General features: G+C 40.2%; 1 protein-coding gene across 4 annotated transcripts in view; it reads right to left on the reverse strand.

Annotated features, from left to right (window-relative positions):
• Positions 1 to 11,084: 11,084 nt before the first annotated feature.
• LOC122864243 (zinc fingers and homeoboxes protein 2-like) overlaps positions 11,085 to 21,661 on the reverse strand; it is a 124,056-nt gene continuing 113,479 nt past the window's right edge. For all 4 annotated transcript variants that reach the window (XM_044171511.1, XM_044171506.1, XM_044171510.1 and 1 more), the window contains one exon: positions 11,085 to 19,965. The gene's annotated coding sequence lies outside the window, so the exon portion shown is untranslated. The remainder of the gene's footprint in view (positions 19,966 to 21,661) is intronic.

Genomic DNA, 21,661 nt, shown 5'->3' on the forward strand with positions numbered 1-21,661 from the left:
TTGGGTGTGTTTACACGGAGTCTTAGTGATCACAGTAAGTGATCAATCAGAATAAACTCGCTCATTCTGAAGCAAACTGCTGTTCAACTGCAGTGGCTCAAACTGTTCACAATCAAATGTGATTACATTCTCAACTTTTTCTGAGCCTGTTGCCCACTCGAGTTCAGTCAAAGATCTTCAGATTGGTAAAACTCACCACTCACTTTCTTGTTTTTATGTAATTAAGTGTTCTGCAAAGCTTTTCCAAGTGAAGCATCTTTCTCAGGGGAACCATCTTTGAAAAGGTGAGGTTATTAGTTTTGGGGACGAAGGCTCCCTTTCTGTGTAATGACTCCAGTTCTTATTTATCCTCATCAAACTGTTGTTTTTTATCCTCCTTCAGTGGAAAAGAAAGAGACACTGGGACAGAATTTCAGGCCAAAGTTATCACTCAGATAACTTTATTTTATGTTCTCTTTCAGTTCTTGTAGCTGCAGTCCTGTTTGTTTAGACAGCAGATACATAAATTAATATATGTTTATTACGATTCTCCGTCATCCAGGTGGTTGGACAGTACTAAGTTAATACTATGTAATTCATGCATTCATCGTTTTGCAGCCGTGCTAGCTGCATGGCTCTAGGGATGGCAGTGTTGGCCGGTTGGTCCACCACTTTGGTCCAGACTGAAATGTCTCAACAATTATTGGATGAATTGCTGTGAAATTTTGTACAGACACTCATGGTTGTTACGGACAGAGCAGGCCAGAGACACCAAGATGAGACTGATAGTATTTATTACGCACAAAGTAACCCGCGATAGTGTAGATGATAATGCTACCGTCCTTTGACTGGTCGGAATGAAGCTCTGGGGTAGAGGAGACACACACTGGAGACTGGGGTCGGGAGCTCAGGAGACGTTTTGCAGATGCGAGGTAGAGTCCGTGACGTTGTGTAGGTTGGATACAGTGATCTGTCCTATTCCAAACGAGACCGGACCCTGCCTGAGGTGAGGGATGGTGTTTTATAGGGGAGTGGAGGGCTGATTAAGTGCAGGTGTGTGAAAGGTGACAGGTGTCTTGGATTAGTGCTCAGATGAGGGAGTGCGATGTGTGTGTGGTTAATGACAGGTGAGAACATGACAGGCTGTGACAATGGTGCCCCGAGGATGAATCCTAATGCCTTTGGTGATCCCCTGACTCTTTCTCTAGCGCCACCAGGAGGTTGACATTTGTGGTTCTCAATGAAATATCACCTATTGGATAGGTTTCAGACATTCATGTTCCCCTCAGGGTGAATTGAAATCACTTTGGTGATCCTCTGACATTTCATCTAGCGCCACCATCAGGTCAAAATTTTTATTTGTCAATGCTGTCTTCTGGCAGCTGAAACGACTTCTGATTGACCAAAAAAAACTTAAATCTGCATTAAAAATCAATCAAAACCTTCTTCTTAAAATTTTTTGTGAAAACTGATAACTGAAAACAATGAGCCTCAGGTTCTGAGGGTTTAACTATTACACTCATATATAAATATATACTCATAAAAATATTTATGCTGGGTTAAATGCAGGGCAGGGATTTCACTTCAGGGCTTACTAAAGTCTGCTTCAGTGGATCTGCTCAGTGCTGACCAGTTACAAGCTGTGGTTATAATGGGAAGCTCCCAGTATGGAGCTGTGTGAATGTGAGCTGAGCTGCTGAAACTCACAAACCTGCTGTGCACGAAGGTTAAAAAATAATAAAGTGCAGCAGGATGGCTCATTGTAGGTTTACTGGCGAGGCCCAATATCTTTTCTGTTCGGAGTAACCGCCCCTCTGTTGACGAGCAGCCGCCCATTAAAGCATGATTCACGTGTCGGTTCAACTTTTGATTACATTTCTCATAACACACGTCCTTGATTGCCAGTCCAAGACAAGAAAAGCGACTGAGAAACTCCAGATAAGAAACAAGTTATTTACCTATTAATCAAAAGCAGCATCTTAAATTGCACGAGTCATCAAACAGCTGGAACACCTGGATGTGAGCTCAATATGAGTTGTTTTTGTGACTCTTATTCTAAATAAAGTTGAATTTATTCAGATAATCACAACATGAGCATTTTCTTTCCTTTTCTTCTTTCTTCATTGCCCAAAGTAATTGTACAACTTGTCCTTGTTTCTTTTCATATTAAATTGTACCTCTGTTATTCTGTGACGTGTGTTTCATCATTTTGTACAAATTGTGATGCTCGCTGGTCGAACAGCAGGCGGAAGCTCAAAGGGAGAGAGCAGACCGGCCTCGTATCGAGAGAAAACTGTCTTTTTACTGACGTAAGAACACCACAAAAGGTTTTTCAAGCTTTCAGTTCGTCTTCAAACAGCTGAATGAGACTGAAAACTGGAAACTCAGAGAGCACAAGTCCCACGATGCCATTAAACCACAGAGGGTCGACTTCAAGCTGCGCAAAGATTCAGATTAGTTATTATTACAGTTACTATTGGATCCCAGCCTGCACAGGCTGAACGTAATATTTAAAGTCTGGGTGACTGATACGTGTGCAGTTTGTGTGCGTGTCACCACATCAGGACATCAAGCTGATGTGAAACAGCTGGACTCACTGTGCCTTCTGTCAGAGTTAAATGGTATTTTAAACAGGTGTGGTAGAGTTACAATCTCAGGTAGTAGTGAGGTGTACAAAGCCTACAGTACCTACTGACCTGTCAACGTGGGGAGGGACGTCATGCTGCTCTTGATGTAATAATCTTTTCTTTGACTTCGTAAGAATCTACTTGGATAAAAAAATTGAATTGATTCAATTGTGATTGAACTTTAGATGCATAACATTTCATCACTGCACATAAATCTGAAGGAAGGAAACAACAGTACACACACATGTCATGTGTGTTGGAAGAGTTACTGGTTTTCTCTGTGCAAAAACGCACTCTAAAGTTTAGTAAATACAGTATGAGGCTTCAGCAGTCAGTTAGACAAAGGCCGGTGTTGTGTGCCAGCAGCAAACCTGCATACGAATCCGTCCACCGCGGCTCAGCAAGGAATCACTGTGGAAACAGAAAGAGGGAACTTTATATTTGAATTCACAGCCAGTATGGACAAGAAGAATGATTACAGCCACCAATAACTCATTTTAATGTACTTATGGGAATGTGATTCATGTATTAACACAAACTTGAAAAAGTCTAAACTTTTCCTTTAATACTAGAAATGGAAACTATGGAAGTACTCAGGACAAAAAGGGTTCAGGGTACGCACATCAAAAAAAAAAAAAAAAAAAAAAACTTTTACAGGTGCTGGATCAAAAAGCAAACAAAAGCTCTGCACACTTTACTAATAGCTCCCGCTGATGTTTACTGAGCAACGTTTCGATCTAACAGAGATCTTCGTCATTTTTGAATCAGCTTCTGATGTGTTGGATTTGATATGTGCCTGTATAATACTGATCCTGCTGATTCTAGTTGTTCTTGCCCTCTTATAGGCATGCTACGTCCCCCATGTGGGAGTATCAGACAGTGCTGATTGGTCCAGCTTGAGTAGATTGACTCTCAATCATGCTGATCACCTGTGTGATGAATGTGTTTGTGCCTATATATTGTCTGCTCTGTTTTGTGATGGTGATTTGACAATGCCTGACAAAGATCTCTGTTATATCGAAGTACCAATACAACAGTGTAGAAATACTCTGTTACAACTAAAAGTCCTGCATTCAAATTTGTACCTGAGCAAAAGTACAAGTGTTAGCAGCAAAATGTACTTGAAGTATCAAAAGTAAAAGTACTTAATATGCAGAATGATCGATTTCAGAATAGTATATTATAATTATTGATGCATTAATGTGTTCATCACTTTAATGAAGTAGAAAGTAGCATAAAATGGAAACAGTCGAGTAAAGTACAAGTACCTCAAAATTGTACTTAAGTACAGTACTTGAGTAAATGTACTTAGCTATGTTCCAAAAGTGGCGTTCAGACAGACAGCAAAGGGAATTTTTAAGGTTGTGATTGCATACAAAGTTAGTGGAAAGATGCGAATTCTCACCGAGCAAAAATTCACGCGTACGTTCATAAACGTAGAGAGAGGAGAGGAAAAAGGAGAGAAACAACAGAAAGAACCAGAGTCTCTGGTAAGTTCATTTAAATGCTGTTGAAACAATAGTTGTATGTGACTTAGACATCGAGAAACTTTTTTTTCCAAACTCAGCCCAATTTTCACTTTACTGTCCGGACGTCTTCTGTCCTACAAATCACCAAATCATTGTTTCCTGGGAACACAGCAAACACCTTCATCATCATGACCAAGTGGTATGAACCAAATATTTGCATTCAGGTGATCATTGGTCACTGATGAAATTATAGAGCCAGACATAAACTCCGCTGTTCCTGTTAGAAGACTGGGCCTGCTGTTAATCAGAGTGTGTGTAAAACCTGTGCTTTTGGCTTCACTGTCTGAAAGCACCGGTTCATTTGAGACTTCAGGTTGTCTAAAAGGTCATGCCATACTGGACCGCATTCTCCAAAGGATCTGGTCCTGAATGGAGATGCAGCAATCGTGTGAAAGACGACCTGCTAGTGAAAAAACCCCCCAAAAATGACACGAGACTCTAAATCCTCAGGAGCTCCAGGGCTGCTGAACACGATCTCTGACCTCCACGTGGAAGATGCCCAAAAAGAGCATTTCTCTGCAGGGATCGATAAAGTATCTGGTTATTATTCTGCTCAGAGTGTGAACTGTAGATCTGTGGGGAGACGGGGAGGGGGTTGTGCCCCTGTTAATACGAGGATAAAGATGAACACCCGCCTTTTACTGCTTTATGATTCCTGCCTCACACGCACACACTGTGTCTCTGCCAAGTTTCACTGAAGCACATTTGTTTTGTGACGCGCTTTGGTCACAAGTACAAACAGCTCCTTTAATGTCTTTGAAGGCATTGAGACAGCGAATCAAGCTGCCACGTTTCATATGTTGATTCATGTTTGCCCTTCAGATCGAGGTTAAAGTTCAGCAGCGAAAAAACAAACCTCTTCACGCTCTTTTCTCCCACCTGCAGACTTCTCTCTGGTTATAATTCCTCTGTTCAGTTTCAGTCTCTTTTCACAGTACAGCAATGTGATTTTTGCTGTCAAGTTATTCCAGATTGAGGTGTGAAATATCTCATGAAGCCTTTGTTTAGGCTGTGTGAATGACATGCATTGAGGTTTGGATTATAGGCGGATAATGTACAGAGAAACCACGCAGCTGGTTGCACAAGCTGAGCTGATGCAACAACTTCCAATTATAGGCCGAGCAGCAGCGCGAAGAGACACAATTACACAATGACGAATTGCATAAGCCTTTCTGAAAATTTCTGGCCATCTCCCGCCGCCGTCCTGCGTGCATCTGACATGCGAAGAAAATGGTGGCTGTGTCTCATGGCCCAATTAAGACACAGACATGTTATGTAATGGTGTTTACAGCAGCAGATGCAGCCCAGCGAGTCGGCTTCTGTTTAGTAATTTGACCGGTGATGTGTCGACTCTCTTTTGATTTCAAGTGCAACAGCAGGATTTCAGAACTCAAATATGTGATACTTACCGTACATCCTGACACAGCTGGGCTTGTGCTGAACATTTTAAGAGATACAGCAGCGTAAAGAAGCTGGTTTCGAATCCCTGGAGTTTGCCAAGGAAATCTAGGCGGATATTTCTCACGGGACTCTTTTTTTTTTTTCTCTTTAGTTTTTATTCATGCCGGGAAGCTTATCTGAGCGTGTGCTGTGTTTCTCAACAACATCCTGATTCACATTCACACAGTTACACTTGCTCACACCTGGGAGCTGCAGAGTACAAACGCAGTCTGCTGCTGAAAAGCCTCAGAGGGGAAAATGGAGGGGAGGCCTCGCTCAGAGAGTCCAGATTCCCGAGGCAGATGGGGGATTTAACCCAGTAGTCCAGCAGCCCACTATGCCTGTGGGTTGCAGGTGTAAAGATACAGCTCATGGTATGGGACAATACAAAGAGGACACAGCTCAATACACCAGCCACATTTTTAAAACAAAATCTGAAAGAAAACAAACTCAAAATTCTGTATTTATGCCTTTAAATGCTTAAAATCTGCAAAAACTGCTGCCAGTTTTTACCGTTCTTTACAGTAAAAGATATTTTTGTCTTATAGGTTTTAGTGTAAAATGCAAATAAGATTAAAAACTAAAGCAATTTTTACGAGCAGATCATAAAACTAAACTGAAAAATACAAAGCTGAGAAATTCCTCAGTTAAAACCTAACTTCAGTCTAAACATGTTCAAAGAAACTGATGTCAGATTTCTGGAGAAGGACAGGGAGAATAAAACCTTGCTATCATAACTAATCACATTTAGTTAATATTGGGATCAATTTTCAGCTCTAGGACATCCCTTCAACGGGTCCTTCAACCAGCCTGTCAGAGTTCATTTTAAAATACTGCTACTCATTTATAAATCACCAAAGTATTTTAGACCAAAACACATCTCTAAACTTACAGAGACCTACAACATCCAAACACGGTGAAGCTGCTGTCAGTTACTCTCCAGCACGGATCTGAAACAAACTGCCAGAACATCTACAGGGCAGCACGCTGGCATCGTCGTGTGAGACAGAAGAAGTCCAGATGCAGCAAGTGAATGTGATGCAACTGCTGCTTTTTTGGAGCATCGACGTGCGTCAATGCTGGGAAATAGGACAGCGGCATATCTTGCTGTCTTGGTGCCACCAGTGTGTTGGCTTATATAGAAAATAACAACTGTGGTACGTAACCAGTGTGCGTTCCTCTTAAGAGTTGTGTATTTATAGCTCCTATTTATTCATCTCAAACAGAATGTTACATTAAAGATGTTAGCTGAGTTAGACTTGGCTTTATATTTGTTCTGAATTAACAGGATTTCTTTGAGAACAATTGGAAGCGTAGTTCTTGGATGGATGTGTTAAGTTCAAACGTAGATGGACCCGGACATTAGTTCTGGTTATTTGTAAATGTTAAGTGATGGAGGTCATTTAAATACACTGTCTTTTGGAAAAGTACTTGAATAATTAGGTTGAAAGAATACAGAAATGATTTACTTGTACTGAAAAACTGCCGTTCAGCTGTTTTACCCACTGACGGGTCAAGATGAAAAAGTGTATTTGTTAGGGAATAATGTGAAAAGCTGAATGTGGTGTTAAACTCTGTATTCATGGTTGTGTAAACTAAGCACAATGAGATTTTGTAAATAGTATTTTGAAGAAAAGGTTTTGTTTACATGACAGATCAGTGTGTTGTATATAAGGAAACCAGAAACAGCCTCAGACGCCACCCTGACGAAGGCACGGCAGCCGAAAACGTTTGGAGGATAAAGCACAGTGTACTAGAGAAGAGTTGTGTGGCGCAATGTAATTTTGATGGACTTGCCTTGAAGCTCACTCTGGTCTACACCTCGATGTGTGTGCGCTCTCAAAGTAAGACATTGTAGAAAGCTAACATCACACACACCAACCAGCTTCCTTTTAACGCTGTGCTCCACGTTCCCAGGTGGACTCGAACCGCTTCAGGTTGGTAACGCTAGATATTGTCTTTAATTTTCTAATAACAACTAGTTTACTGGAAAAAACCATTTGGTATCAATTACAGGGAAAAAAGGAAATTGGTTGGGAAAAAAAGCTCCAAGTAAATATCAATTAACTAATCGTTTGTATTGGAAACTTTATTCTCTGTATATGTTGAACTGTATGCTTACCTGTGGACATTGTACCTTACCTGTAGACCATTTCACATTTTTGCATGTTTTTTCAGCTCACCTGCTGTGCACAGACTAAAAGACTTCGAAAGATTTCGGAAGTGTACCAATTGATCACTGTCTCTATAGTTAGTAGCACATTACATAGTTATTTCCAGGACAGTTATTAGAAAACACAAGAAAATTATTTGGAAATTATGGACACACACAAAAAAACGTTACTGCGCTCAGTTTGTGTCTTAATATTGACTTTGAAAGCATGTGTGCCACTGCTAATGTACATCAACATCACAATGTAAAAAACAAATACATTGTTAACAAAAACATATTAAAGATATTTTTAAGCTTAAGTGTACAAAACCACCTGTGAGACAGAAAAATTACTTATTTTCTCATGTTTTCTAATATATAATATGTAATAAATACACGTTTCCTTCCACGAGGAAATACAAATTTTATCAAGGCTTGAATTTTCAAGCAGTATTTACCACTGGGAAGCTGACAAAAGCAGTGTTTCAAGTAGAGAACTCATATTTACCTGATTTCCCACGGGACACAAACGCAGCATCATACACAAAAAGTGTTTTCTGTAGAAATGTTCATCTTTTGCAGGTCGATTTATCTGCTGAGACACGAGCTCAAACCCCAAACACCCGACACACAATATGAATATTTAGACACACACACACACACACACACACACACACACACAAACACACACACACATCACTAGAAGAACTACACACTTACACACACCGAGCGCTCTGAGGACACGACAGCTTTCAATCCGCTCTGTGCTGCTATCAGCCCGAAATGTGATTCCTCACCTTTATTCTTATTCATTTTTAATTTTTTTTACAGCCCCCTTCATTCTCATTGTGATTCCAAAGGCAGAGCTTATCTTAAATTAACACCAGCACCGTGATACCTTTGAGAATACCGACCAGATATTACAGCTTGCCTGCGATGGGCTCAGCGACGTGGAGAACATCCAGAATGAACGGGATGGGGAAATGCTAAACAGCCGAGCTGCAGGCAGGAAACGCCTCATCTCTTACAGTTGCATCAGGCGTCAACAGTTCCAAGGCTGCACGCCTTTTTTCTTTAAACCATCTCCCTTCCTCTCATCTCCATCATCTCCCTCTGCTCGGGTCTGAAGTGGGTTTACCTGAAAGCCAGCTGAGGCGGATCAGGCTGAACTGTGGGTGCAGAGAGCAGGAGGTCAAACATGCTTGGAGTTTCTTATCCTGTAAGAAGTGATTGGGCACTGGACGAAATCACGCCAACTGGTGTTTTGGTTTTTACTTTAGTTTCCTTTTTTCTGTGTTTGTGTTTCTAAAGAAAGTTTATCTGGTTGGTGTGGACACATCATCGGCCACTGCTGTCATTTACGATTGGTTTTATTTGTTTTTATTTTGCTGTCTTTTTAAATATTTGATCTAGTTTTTATCTAACTCGACTGTATTATTATTATTATTATTATTATAGCTTTTAATCCTTTTCTCATTTTTATCCTTGCTGTCTTTTAATCTATTTTATTTCACTCTATTATGGTCTACACTGCTGTCTTATTATCATGTTGTCAGTCATATGTGAAGCACTTTGAACTGCACTAACCTGTATGAAAGACGCTATACCAATAAAGTTTGATTGATTACAAAAGGATTGGTGGTGCCTAACAGTGATTCTTGACAACACACAAATACAGTGAGCTGCCCTTGGTACCCACAAATCAGAACAGCTGACAGTTCAACATTCGGGGTAATAAGCACTTTTTTTAGAATAGTTAGAAGATCGATACCATTCTCATGTCTGTCCGTTAAAGTACAACAGAAATTAAAATCTTCTCTGCTCTGTATATCACTTGTCCTTTGAGAAAATAAATCAGGAACCAAAAGAGTGAAATTTATATTTTTTGGTTTCATGATGGCGCCCTTTTTTGCAACTTTTGCATTCATTTGTCAGAATACCTTTAGTTCTCCATCCAAGCAGATATAACCAATCAAATCTTTGCATAAAGCAGTGATGTCAGTGTTCAGTATCATAGGCAGAGCAGACGGTCACACTGAGCCAATCAGCAGCTACAAAACACAAGAGCCACAGACTCAACAACCACATTAGCTTCACGCTAAAGGCTAAAGCCTCCTGTTTATCTAACGTACAAACACGAACACACATCTTGTCCTGCACCTCAGCTCGTTGAACGAGCCACCAAACAAACAGTCACCGGTGAAAAGTGCACTGCTAACGTCAGTTTGCAGGCTAGTTAGCTAATTAGCTGCTCAGCTGCAGCGCATTACACAGCATGTAAACATACCTGCAAATGTCACTTGGGTCCATTAAGATGCTGGTGTGGTTCTTACTCCACTAATACCACTAACAACATGCCGTCTGCTCATGAAATGTACAGCAGTTTGTTTTGTAAGGTGTAACACCGGCACTCTGCCAGCTGCTGTCAATCAAACACAGACAGGGACACGCCCCTCCATTCGGCTGAGACAAAAAGGCGCATTTCTGACCTTTTATTCTTCCTTTTAATAATAAAAACTAGTAAAAAAAAAAAACATGTTGACATTATTTTTGAGTCCACAAAGGGATGATTAAATGTAATATCAGTTGGACTTTAAATATAAGGCTACAGCCAGCAGAGAGTTAGCTTAGCATAAAGACTGGAAACGGGGGAAACAGCTAGCCTGGCTCTGTCCAAAAGTTCAAAGAAACAAACTTACCAACACTTTTAAAGCTCACTAATTAATATGTTGTATCTTGTTTAATCATAAATGTAAAAAAAAAATAAAAGTTTGTTTTGTTTGTTTTAGTGTTTCTGCAAGAACAACAGCCGGGCGTGGTCACTTCCCTGAGCTTTGTTGTCTCAGTGAGGTTTCCAGGAAACCAGTGCAGAAGCTGCATAGAAGTGCCGGGTGGATGGATACATTTTTGCTCGTCAAGAAATAGTTCCAGCACGTAGCTCCCCTTAAAAACACTTTTTTTTTTTACATTTCTCTTTGTGTAGGGTGATTTTCCTCCTGCTGCTAAGCTAGGCTAATCACCTAATCACACGAGTGGAGTTTTTGAAAGGCTGAAATTATTGGTACCAAACCAAAACTTGAGGTAAATATTGCACACAAAATACAAGTTAGCACATAAGCTAACTAGCTAGTGAAGAAAAAAAACTAACCAGTAAACAAGCCAGCAAGGTAGAATGAAGCCAACAAACTTCAAATGCAAAAATGTTAATGAGGAATGCACAGTTTGATTGCACGAACTAAGAAGGTGTAGTTTGAATTTAATGTTGGTTTAAAATACTGTAATATACAAATAATAACATGGGTGAGTTGGGTTTATGTGCATGTACCACATAACACACACACAGAAACACACACAAAGTGAAGAGGTGTACCCTTTGAAAAAGGCTGTGTTTTATTGAAATACAGCAGACATCAACAGGTTGTTTTGCTGACCTGGGCAACAGAAACAAAGCTTGAATACTTTTCATATCAACATAAAAACAAATATCGATGGCTATTTTTGTCATTAGAAGTCAAAAAACTATTGACACTTTCAACTTGGTGCCCAAACTGAGGAAACGCAGCCTCATTTTGGGCCACAAGCTGATAAACAGAAGTGTCTTTGTCACGTCGGGAACTAAATGAAAACAAGCCGGTGCTCCACTTTGGATTCTGACTTTGACTTTCAAAAATGCTGGTATATGAATTTAAAAATCAAACGCACCTCAAGTACTGGAGGGAGGATTTGAAACAGTGTTCAGGCCTGTTTTTGTGCCCAGGGCTGGTTGTTTGATAGTAGCAGTAGTAGAAGAAGCAGAACCTCAGTTATGAAGCAGGGCTGGCCTCAACTCCCCTTAAAAAAGACATTTAGTGCACCTGGTTTTCTCAAAAAGAAATCATAAACGATCTGTTAACTCTTTGCGGCTCAAATGTGATTCTTATTTCTGCTGTTTGAGGTAAAACCGCAGCAGAAGAGACGCTTCTCTGCTCGTACAGCCACGGCGGACAGTTAACTCGAATATCTCGGTGAAATTCTCTCCTCATGAGCAGTTGTCGGCGTGTAGAAAAGTCTGCTGGTTGTGTCTTTATCAGTCAGCGTTTTAATCTACAATCCAATCTAAAGGGAAACATGTCTGACTTCAGAGAGCTCTGAAAACCACAGTATCTTTTAATTAAAATATGGCCAAATCCAGGCCTCCTGACTGGTTGTTTTTATCCTGTCGTTGATGGTGAGCCTTTTGAAGAGGTTGAGCTGTATGATCAAACCACAAGAACTAAGATACTAAAAGATTTTGTGGTTCTTTTTTGTTTGGGATGTTGGTCCATGATTGTAATTTTGCAATAGATTGTCCATCAGTTATCCACATTGATTTGAAAATGCAGCTTGTGCTCAGCTTGCATGAACCCTGTCAGTACCTACAGCATGTGGATTTGCATTGCAGAAAGTTTGTGTTTGAATCCAGCATGACAGCCCGAGCACTTATCGGTTGAATCAACCTTTCACAGAGTGATCTAAATATATGGAACTCTTTTCTGATGACGAAACACTTTTGTATAAGTCATGTTTTGATTGACTCGAGCCCTCAAGCTTATAAAGTGTTAAAATCAATGTGACAAAATCATGTGACACATGATGAAATCTAAGAGCCAAAGTGCAATTTAAAAACTGAAGACAGAGGACGGATAAAGACCCCTGAAGTTTACTTGACAACTGCGGATGGATCAAACAAGAGCACAACAACAATAGCGCTGCAGTTTGTGGCACAAATGGCCCTATGTAGTTACAGTTGGGATTAAGTCAAGTATGTAGTACAATAAGTACAAATCCTGGGGAGTCAGCGTTCCCCATAAAACCTCGCTTCCATTTATATTTGTAGCTATAGATGTAACACTGTTTGAGCTAAAAAGAGACACAATAAAAAGAGTTGACAGGGCAGACTCCAAACTTTTAGCAGGAAAGTCTATAGACTAATCAAAAATGGAGTTGTTTGGACAGAAAAGGAAGTTTTTAGGTTGTAAATAAAGGTTGAAATCTACATTAAATCAATCATTTCAGAGGGTTAATTGGTGGTAAGATGTCAAACTTAACTGAAAGATGCATTTCATGTTCTCACTTTCTCAAGATGTATTTTTTAAAGTAAGCCAATCTTGGAGTTGGAAATGGTCGACCACCTAAGTTCTGACCACCTGTCCAATCAGAGTAAAGGAAAAACAGTTCAGCCTCAATGCCGTCATCCAGTCGTGAAAGTTGATCCTGTCAGGTGATCACTGTAAATGTTTTTGGGGAAGGCAGGCGCACACAACAGATACATTTCAAAGTGAGCAAACAGAGCAACTTTACATGAAACAAAGGAAAGACTCATGCACACTAGTTGTACTGTATATTCCTCCAAAATGGAGCCTGTGGCAACAAAAACTGAACCAGCAGAGGTGAGCCAAAGAGTTTTGTTGTAGTGTAAATTAATCTGGAAGGTTTGTTTCCAAAAATGCTACAAGTTCATCCAAAAACTGTGACAAGACATTCACTGCTTCGAGCCCTCGGCCACATCAGAAAGTGTCACGACGAAGTTCATCTGCTCGTCCTCACAAAACACGTGTTGCTAGAAGCTTGGTGACGTAGTGACTACTCACAGGACCAACTGGTGAACTACTGTAGCTGTTGAGCTAACCGCTAACAAGCTAGCTAACCGGAACAATGCTGGCGCTATTCAGTCACAATAGGTCCCTGAACTCGCTTGCTTGCTAACTGTCAGTTCTCAAGCTAGTTAGCTTGGTCGCTAACAGGACAGTAAGTTCACACATTTAATTCAAGAGAAATATTTTGACTCCTGTCTCATAACTGTCAACAAACCATTCCTCTTTGTGGAGTAGTTTACAAAGTGACTGATGCAACACAGCTAATAAGCTATGATAGCTCTTCCTCTGTCTTGACCATGCTAACCTTTGAGGGAAAGGAGAGCCAGAAAGACCAAAACAGTTTGCTGTTGGTCAACAGTGTAAATTCACGTGTCAGATTCACCAAAGTTGAACTTGACACACAAAACTCGTGCAGATTTTCTTCGCTGCTACGAAAAAAATCCACTGATCGTGGCGATACCATGGAAATAAATAGATTTTGCCGCAACATTTTGCTGTTTTAGATGCTGGTGTGACCGGGCCTTTAAAAAACAAAGATGATCCATCTTCTAAAATGTTACTGGTTTCGAAGTAAAGGGCTCAAGACAGCGAAAAACATGTGTAATATTTAAAAACTAAACTCTACTTTGATGCCAGCGGCCATTTTGTCAGATCCTGTGTTGCAGTTTTTGGATGTTTGAGATCTAACCTCTTGTCTTCTGCCGTCTAGCAACTTCGCTAATTATTCAGACAGATTTTCTTCTCAAATAAGTCCCTTCCAGGAAAACGGAAACTTAGCTTTTTTTCTCTGCGGCCAAAAGCTGCTGTTTCAAAATTCAATGGCCACTTTTTGCCATTCACTACTGACAAAGTTCTACAGAATATTAACACCTCTGACAGATGGTTTTTAAAAAATTGTTGGCTGTTGAGTTCTCACAGTTTCGCACTCTGGTACTACTGTGCTCGACTCTTTCCTCTTCAAACATTCAGACATTAAACCCACAACATTTACGTAACTCCTCAAAGCAAATACATTCAATCATTCATCAGAAAAATATTCAATTAAAACTATACACTTGCAAAAATAAAAGTCTCTTGGAAGCTTTCTAAGGCTGTGCGTCCACCAGGAGCCTCTCTTTACAGCGCTGCTTTCTTTTTAGGAGTTTGCAGAAGGACGTGCAGCAGCGCGACCGAGAGCTTTAGTGATGCTGAACGCTACGAGTTTAAAAAACTATGAAGACTTTAAGCGAAGAAACAAGCATTTCGAACGACTCAAACCAGCAGCCAGAGCTTCGTACAAAAAAACTCTGACTGCTTTTGATCAGTCACCCAGTGGACGGAGTTGAAAACCCTCCCCCTGTTTGTTTGTTTGTTGAGACCAGCCCTGGTATGCATTTGTAAATACAGTATTTCAGATATATGTAGTCTTATCATCTTTAAATCTGACCAGGACACTACAGCGGCAGAAGCAATACATAAAGAAGCTCATATTTTGTTTTTACTATTATTCTTTTTTGTCGGAATGGAACTAGTTTCAACTAAGCCTACCAAGCCAACATGTAGTTATGTACTGAATAAAAGGCTATTTATATTTTTTTTGTTTGTTTTTGTTTATTACAGTTGTGTATGATGGTGTGCAGGACGACAAAGACAGAGGGAGAAAAAAATCAATCAACGAAGAAGGGAAACAGAAGAAAGGGAAGAAAGACGAAGAGAGAAAGACAAAGAAAGGATGAAAAGTAAGAGAAGGGACAGAGTGATAGAGCGAGGAAGAGAAACAGAGAGAGAAAAAGAGAGAGAGAGATATTAAAGTATGATTCAGGCAGCATGATTCTGGATTGCGGGTTTTGACTGTCAAGAGTGTGTGTTGTGTGATCGTTACCGTTGTATCCTTCTGCGCTTTGCCACCATTTTGACAGTTTCTTAACTGCCTTTTTTGTTGTTGTTGTTTTTTTGATGTTGTTTGTTTGTTCGTTATCGGTTTTAAACAAAGATCCACGACAGTCACTTGGTCATACAAGCATGTTCGTCGGAACAAGAAGTGCAGATTGGCTTAAGTTTCTTTTTTTTTTGTGTGTGTGTTTTTTTCCTTAGCTTTTCTTCAAAAAAGGGTTCCAGACAGAGTGGCTACAATAATAATAATAATAATAATAATATAATAATAGCACTTGACTTCACTTCAGCACAGTAAAAAAAGAAAAAAGGTCCAACGGTGCTTTTTTGTGTTTTGTTTTTTAAATCTGATTTGATGTGAAGCGAAGTCCCCCCTCTTCCTCCCTCCTTCGCCTCCCACCTCTCCTCTCAGCGGGGAAGTGGCGGGCGGAAGTCCAGTGCCGGTGAGATGAAGAAGAAGTGACTGAAGTATTGCCAACTGGTCCGTCTTTTTTTTTTTTTTTGTAGTGGTTCCACTCTGGTTCAGTACAAAAACAGAGAGATGGAGAAAGAGAGAAAAAAAAAAATGTTGCACACGCATACCACTGCTGGCACCGTTTTTTAAAAAGTCCAGCAACAAACAAAAAGAAAAGAAAAAGAAGTAAAAGAGCCGAGATAAACCGAGAGAGAGAGAGGGGTTTTAAAAAAACAACTAAAAACAAGGAGGGTTTTGGGGGGACGAATTGCTCCCATTTTACAAAATGTAACAAATTTTTTTTTCCGCAAAATTTTACAAATCTGTAGCAATGCAGGAAAAAACAAAACAAACAAACAAACATATATATCCTATTTACAACAAGAAGAAGAAGAACCCTTTTTTTTTTTTTAAAGTGTAGTGAGAATGCAGCAGATCCCAGCTTTGGCACTCGGCGTTTTTGTTTGTTGTTTTTTTTTTCTTGTTTGTTTGTTTGTTTTAAATCCACCCTGTCTGTCGGTCGATCGGCCGCTGTGTACAGTCAGACTGCTGCTGCAGGCACACATTCAGTGCTCCGGTTCACCCTCCTCCTCCTCCTCCTCCCGTCTCCATGGCAACACAGGTCACGCACAACATCACCTCAGCCACAAACATCCGTCCGTTCACAACCTGCTAATCCCCCTCTCACGAGACGGATGCCGCTTCCTTCAGAGTGACTTAAAGGAAAAGTTCAGGGGTTTTAGGAATTTACAGTAAATAGCTGATTATGAAACCGGGAAAGTTCAGAATGGTTCGAAACACAGCTCTTTAAGGTTCAGGATGTTAACAAAACCAAACCAAGCTTCCGAAAGAGGCGAAAATTTACAAGAGTAAAAATCTTTTTGATCATCAAACTCCCACTGAAAGGGAAATGTTGGCTCTTTTAAAGGGAAGGCTTATGATGATAAGCAGCCACTCCTCTTTGTCAATAACAAGTCCTCCTCTTTAAGGGAAGTTATCTAGACTTCAACATACAAATCAAACCTCTTCTTTAAAGGGAAGCTCAGGACTATAAAGTCAAGTTTCAATCCAAATTTAGCGTCAGGTGCCATTAAACCATCATCACATGCTTCATGTACGTCATCATTTATTCACTAAGTCTGTTTCCATTTGCACTTTTTTTGCATTTTATTTTATCGATATACCATTTTTACTGAAACTGAAAATGTGGATAACAGCATTTGGATGGAAACACACTTTAAAATAATAATCATGCCTCCTCTTAAAGGGAAGGTGTCAACATTTAACAAAGCCCTTTTTTTATTAAAGAGAAGGTTCAATATTTCAAAGTGTAACTTGGCACCGGGCTTAAAAGCAGTGTTTCACTGTCCTGTGTGGTTGAAAGTTTCACTCCTGTTTGACTTCTGACCAGCAGCATCACTGATGAAATGAGCTCGGTTGCACCTGTAACCACACCCAACAGCGACACTCAACCAATAGGATTCCCCAATACGCTCATTATTTGGGCCAACACTTTAAAGGGAAGGTTGAAGAAATTAAAGATACTCTGCATCAAAATATGCAAATGTCCTCCCTTCTCACTCTTGATGCTTTGAATCTCAACCCTTCAACTAAATCAGGGAGTGTGTCTTTAAGGAACCAATTAATTATTAACCACATCTGGTCGTTCAACATGTTTAGGAACTAATCACATTTGTCAAACCTAAATTTCAGCTTGAGGATGTTAATGAACTAGTCCTGTTCTCCATGAACAAAGTCTCATCTTAAAGGGAAAGTTTTAGCGTACGTTGAAACCAGTCAAACTGAACAAAGCACCTATTAAAAAGGAAAGTTACATTTGAGAGACCAATTATATTAACCATTCATAAAGCCTGCCCTACTACTGATTACTAACTAACACTGTGTCCCAATTTCATATTACATACTAATTTAAAATGCCAGCATACAAAATTGCTCAGTTTTGACTCCGGTGTTCAAGGACACAGTAGATCCCACAATGCAAAACGCAACAGAAATAGAGGAACTTCTAAAAACCGTCATGAGTGATAGAAAGTCTCCAGCTTCAACTCAGAGAATCAAGAAATAACTTCAGTAACTTTTGAAATTGAAATAAAGAAAGATCAGCTACTCCACTTACTAGCTTTTTCAAGAGATTTCAGCTGTATCACATGGTCTTCATCGGCGGAATGAGTTTGCTCAGTTGTCATTGATGGCTCTGTTGACATGCGAGCTCAGTAGCTGATTTCATCAGAAATTCACTTTTAAAAGTTAACTCTGCTGATGAAGACCGTGTGATAGGGCTGAAAGCTCCAGAAAGAAGTTGGGTGTTGGAATTGTTTTGTCAAACTACTATCTCCAAAGTCAAGATTGAACTTTGAAAAATTGCTTAAATTTCAAACGGCCATGTTTAATTTCTTGTTAGTCTATTAAAGGAGAACTCCACTGATTTTCCACATCAGTCTGTTTCCAGGTGTTGGGGAGTACGACTGCATATGTGAATAAAGTTGTATAAAGCCTTTTGTATCTCCAGAGGGAGCTGTGTGAAGTCTGATAAATGTCCTCAAGTGATGTCACTTGAGTCGGCGTTGGTTTGACCTGAAGACTACAAGTCTGAAGATGAAAACAATCTGTTGGTGCTGAGTTAGAAAGCAGTGAGCTTCCCTAGCTGCTCATCTCTGCTGCAGGCTACAGGCTGCAGGCTACATTAGCCGCTACTAGCATGACACACCTGAATCTCCAACTGAACAGTTGGCGGTTGAGTTGCATTGTGGGTAATGTAGGCGCCAGGTTTTGACAAGGAAGAAGAATGTGTGGAATAAAAAAAAGGGGATATCTCTTGTTCCGCTGCATCGATTTTTGTTAAACTGTCCATCTGACAACGGGCACGCTAGAGGTCTGTTGGGGGTGCTGAGAGAAGGTCAGTCTATATAATGACATCATACTAAATGGTGCGCAATATTTGTGTTTTTTGTATTAATTTGAATGGCCAGGATATATCTAATAGTTATTAACAGCAGTTTACAACAATTTGAGAACGTTCTACAGCAGACAGCAGACATACAGTATGTTGAACGCCAACATACTGTATGTCAAAGCAGCCACTGCAACTACACAGTCAACAACAGGAACTAATGCACGAAAACGGCAAGGAGATGAAGCGGGCGAGAGATGTGACCCACGACCAGTTTCATCATAGTTTGTAATAATGCAGCGCAGTGAGGATAAAGACTCTCGCGCTCTCTCTCAGTTGATGGTTTTTATAATGCCTGGTTTTACTTCCCGCGTCCATTTATAGGAGTGCAATGCTAAATCAGTGGAGGACTCATTTAACTCCTTGCACAAACAGTGTCAACATTAGTACACAGTGAGCTAGTATTGTATATGAAACTGGGACACAGGGGACCAAGAGGAAATGATCAGGAACCAATCCCATTGAAACTTACAGGGATGGTTAATGTCTGTGAAGCACGTAGGTGATGGTTGTCCAACCCATTATTCAAAAACTGCTACTGTGATTGGCTGGCAGTACAGCTTATTCTTTCAGTTGTGACATCATGGGAAAGTTCAGGGCTCGTACTATTGATTAGTATAGGTACAACTAATCTTAAAGGGAAGTTTGGGAGTTTAAGAAGTGAGTCGTACTGAAGAAAAACCAAATTTCACCTCAAAAGGAAGCTCCAGCATGTTGAGAGCGCTGTCGTGTGTTTGATCACTAACCACGACTGTTTACAGCATTTTGGAAACCAGCCCCTCACCTATAAGCTGTATGTGTGATGGTGTTTGTGTGCTGTCTCTGCATATACTAGGTGAAGATTTGCTCCTGGGCCGTATTGTAATACTATTGTAAAACTCATATTAGTGTGAGAAATGAAAAGAAAGCAGCAATTTGAGATTCACTGTAAGGGAGGGCAATTTCAATTATCTTCACAGATCGTGACCCTGAATTTCTCCTTGCACTCTTCTGATTTTAATTTGGGAGCATGTTTACGTCTTGCCAAAATAAAATCTGCCACCGCAGAGCCCCCATCTTATTTAAACTCATCTGTGGAGGGGTCACTTCAGGTCGAGACACTGACGAGATTACCTCCGACATGACGGATGAGGATGTTGTGCGTGATCTGGGATGCGACAATCAAGAGATAAAAATCGGTAAAAAAAAAAAAAAAAAAAAAAAGTAAAAACAACAAAACAATATCTGAAATTTAAAAACTCTTCTTTTGTTGCTCCATTCTCCGTCCACCTCGTTTTCTTTCCTCCTGTATGTTTCCAGCAGCAGCGGCGGCGATGGCGTTAAATCCTATTTGCATGGACAGGAGGGGAGAGAGAGGGAGAGGGAGGGGAAAATGCATTAAAAACTGTCAAACGTTTCTCGGCACAAGAGAAATGTCATTTTCACAAGAACTCAGATCATTCCCAGCAAAAAAAAAAGGAGGAAACAAAAAAAACAAAGAGAGGGGGATTAAAAAGCAATTGTTGTGCCAGGAGCCGGTGTTCCTGGTCGCCTGGTGCTGCTGGGAACTGGGACACATTGTGAAATAACGGCTTTCTCATCGACGGCAGACCTGACCAGCCGGCGCTCTCTCTCCTAATCCGTGTAAGAGGGAAACTGTGCTAAAGTTGTGTTTTGTGTGGGAGTGATTAAACGAGGCAGTCACTGTGATTACAGAAACAGGACAATGGATGATAACACACACACACACACACACACAGATGAATTCCCTTTGTTACATACAAACTACTGTAAATTCTCAAATAGTGTCTTGGACCTTTAGTTACCTCAACTGCAGAGAGAACCTTTATTCCTAATTTAGAAGTTTATCTTATATTTTAGTAAGAAGCATCCTTGTTTTCTGTTGTGCTTCTGTTTTAATTTGATGCAAACTCAATATTTCAAATCAACATCAACAGTAAGTTCGGAGGAAATGATTAGGAGATCTATTGGGTACTAAAAGTGTCTATAATCGATATTTTAATAATAACTATGTATTAAATAACAATGTGAAAGGTGTCTCAGGTAGTGATGAACCTACAGAGGATTATCAGCTGAATCTGCAGCTCCCCTCGGCTTTACGGAGCTTTATAGTTTCAGCTCGTTGTTTATCTGTCCGGCTACAACTTTACTGTTCTGGTTCCCTCTCAGCGCTCTCAGAGCGTCGTCTTCAGAGAAAAAGCTGTAAAAAGCCGCTGTACGCTACCTGCTCAGCAGCAAACAGCAGACAGACGCAGTCAGAGAGCAGCTGGTGAACATAGTGGAGCATTTAGCAGCTAAAGAGCCAGATATTTCCCTCAGGAGCTGCTGGAGACCAAACACAGAGCTGACAGAGAGAAGACTGGACTGACGTCCATCAGGTGACACAAACACGACTCCTTATAAATGATCACGTTGCTCTGTAACTGCTGGATGTGTAAATAAGCGACTGTTTGCTAACTAGTGGCCAAAAAGTTATTGCAGGTTTAAAATAAAGCAAGGAGTTTTCTTCAATGTCTGGAAGATTTCCTTCGTTTGTCAAATAAAGGCCTGTATTCAAATAATAGTAAGTTCAGTATAATGTATGTACATTTCCACAGCACTAATTCCATCAGTGCAACAACAGAGTCATGTTATACTCACCACTCTGGCTTCAGACTCAGGCTTGAAGGAAGTGTTTAGTGATACATTATAATGAAGGTTTGGCAAAAGCTCAGTAAGGAAGATCTTTTCTCTTACAATCTGCCTTGGTCCCTCTGTGGGTGAATTTCTGCTATATATTTCTTCCTGTTCAAATCTCTCACCTCTTTCCCATGTTTTACATTCACAAATTCTGACGTCACCAGAGTTTATCTGCAGTCAGTTTCAAAATTATAGCCTTCCTCCAGACATTAACAGACACTCCCTGTTTATATTTAAGGCCCCTAAAACGTTTCCTCTGAACTAACTGTTAATATTTTCAAACTCAGCAGTGATGAAATCATCGGCTCCAACTTAAAGAAAAAAATTAGCCATTTCCGTTCAG

The sequence above is a fragment of the Siniperca chuatsi genome, linkage group LG17, assembly GCF_020085105.1.
Source record: "Siniperca chuatsi isolate FFG_IHB_CAS linkage group LG17, ASM2008510v1, whole genome shotgun sequence".
Lineage (NCBI taxonomy): Eukaryota > Metazoa > Chordata > Actinopteri > Centrarchiformes > Sinipercidae > Siniperca > Siniperca chuatsi.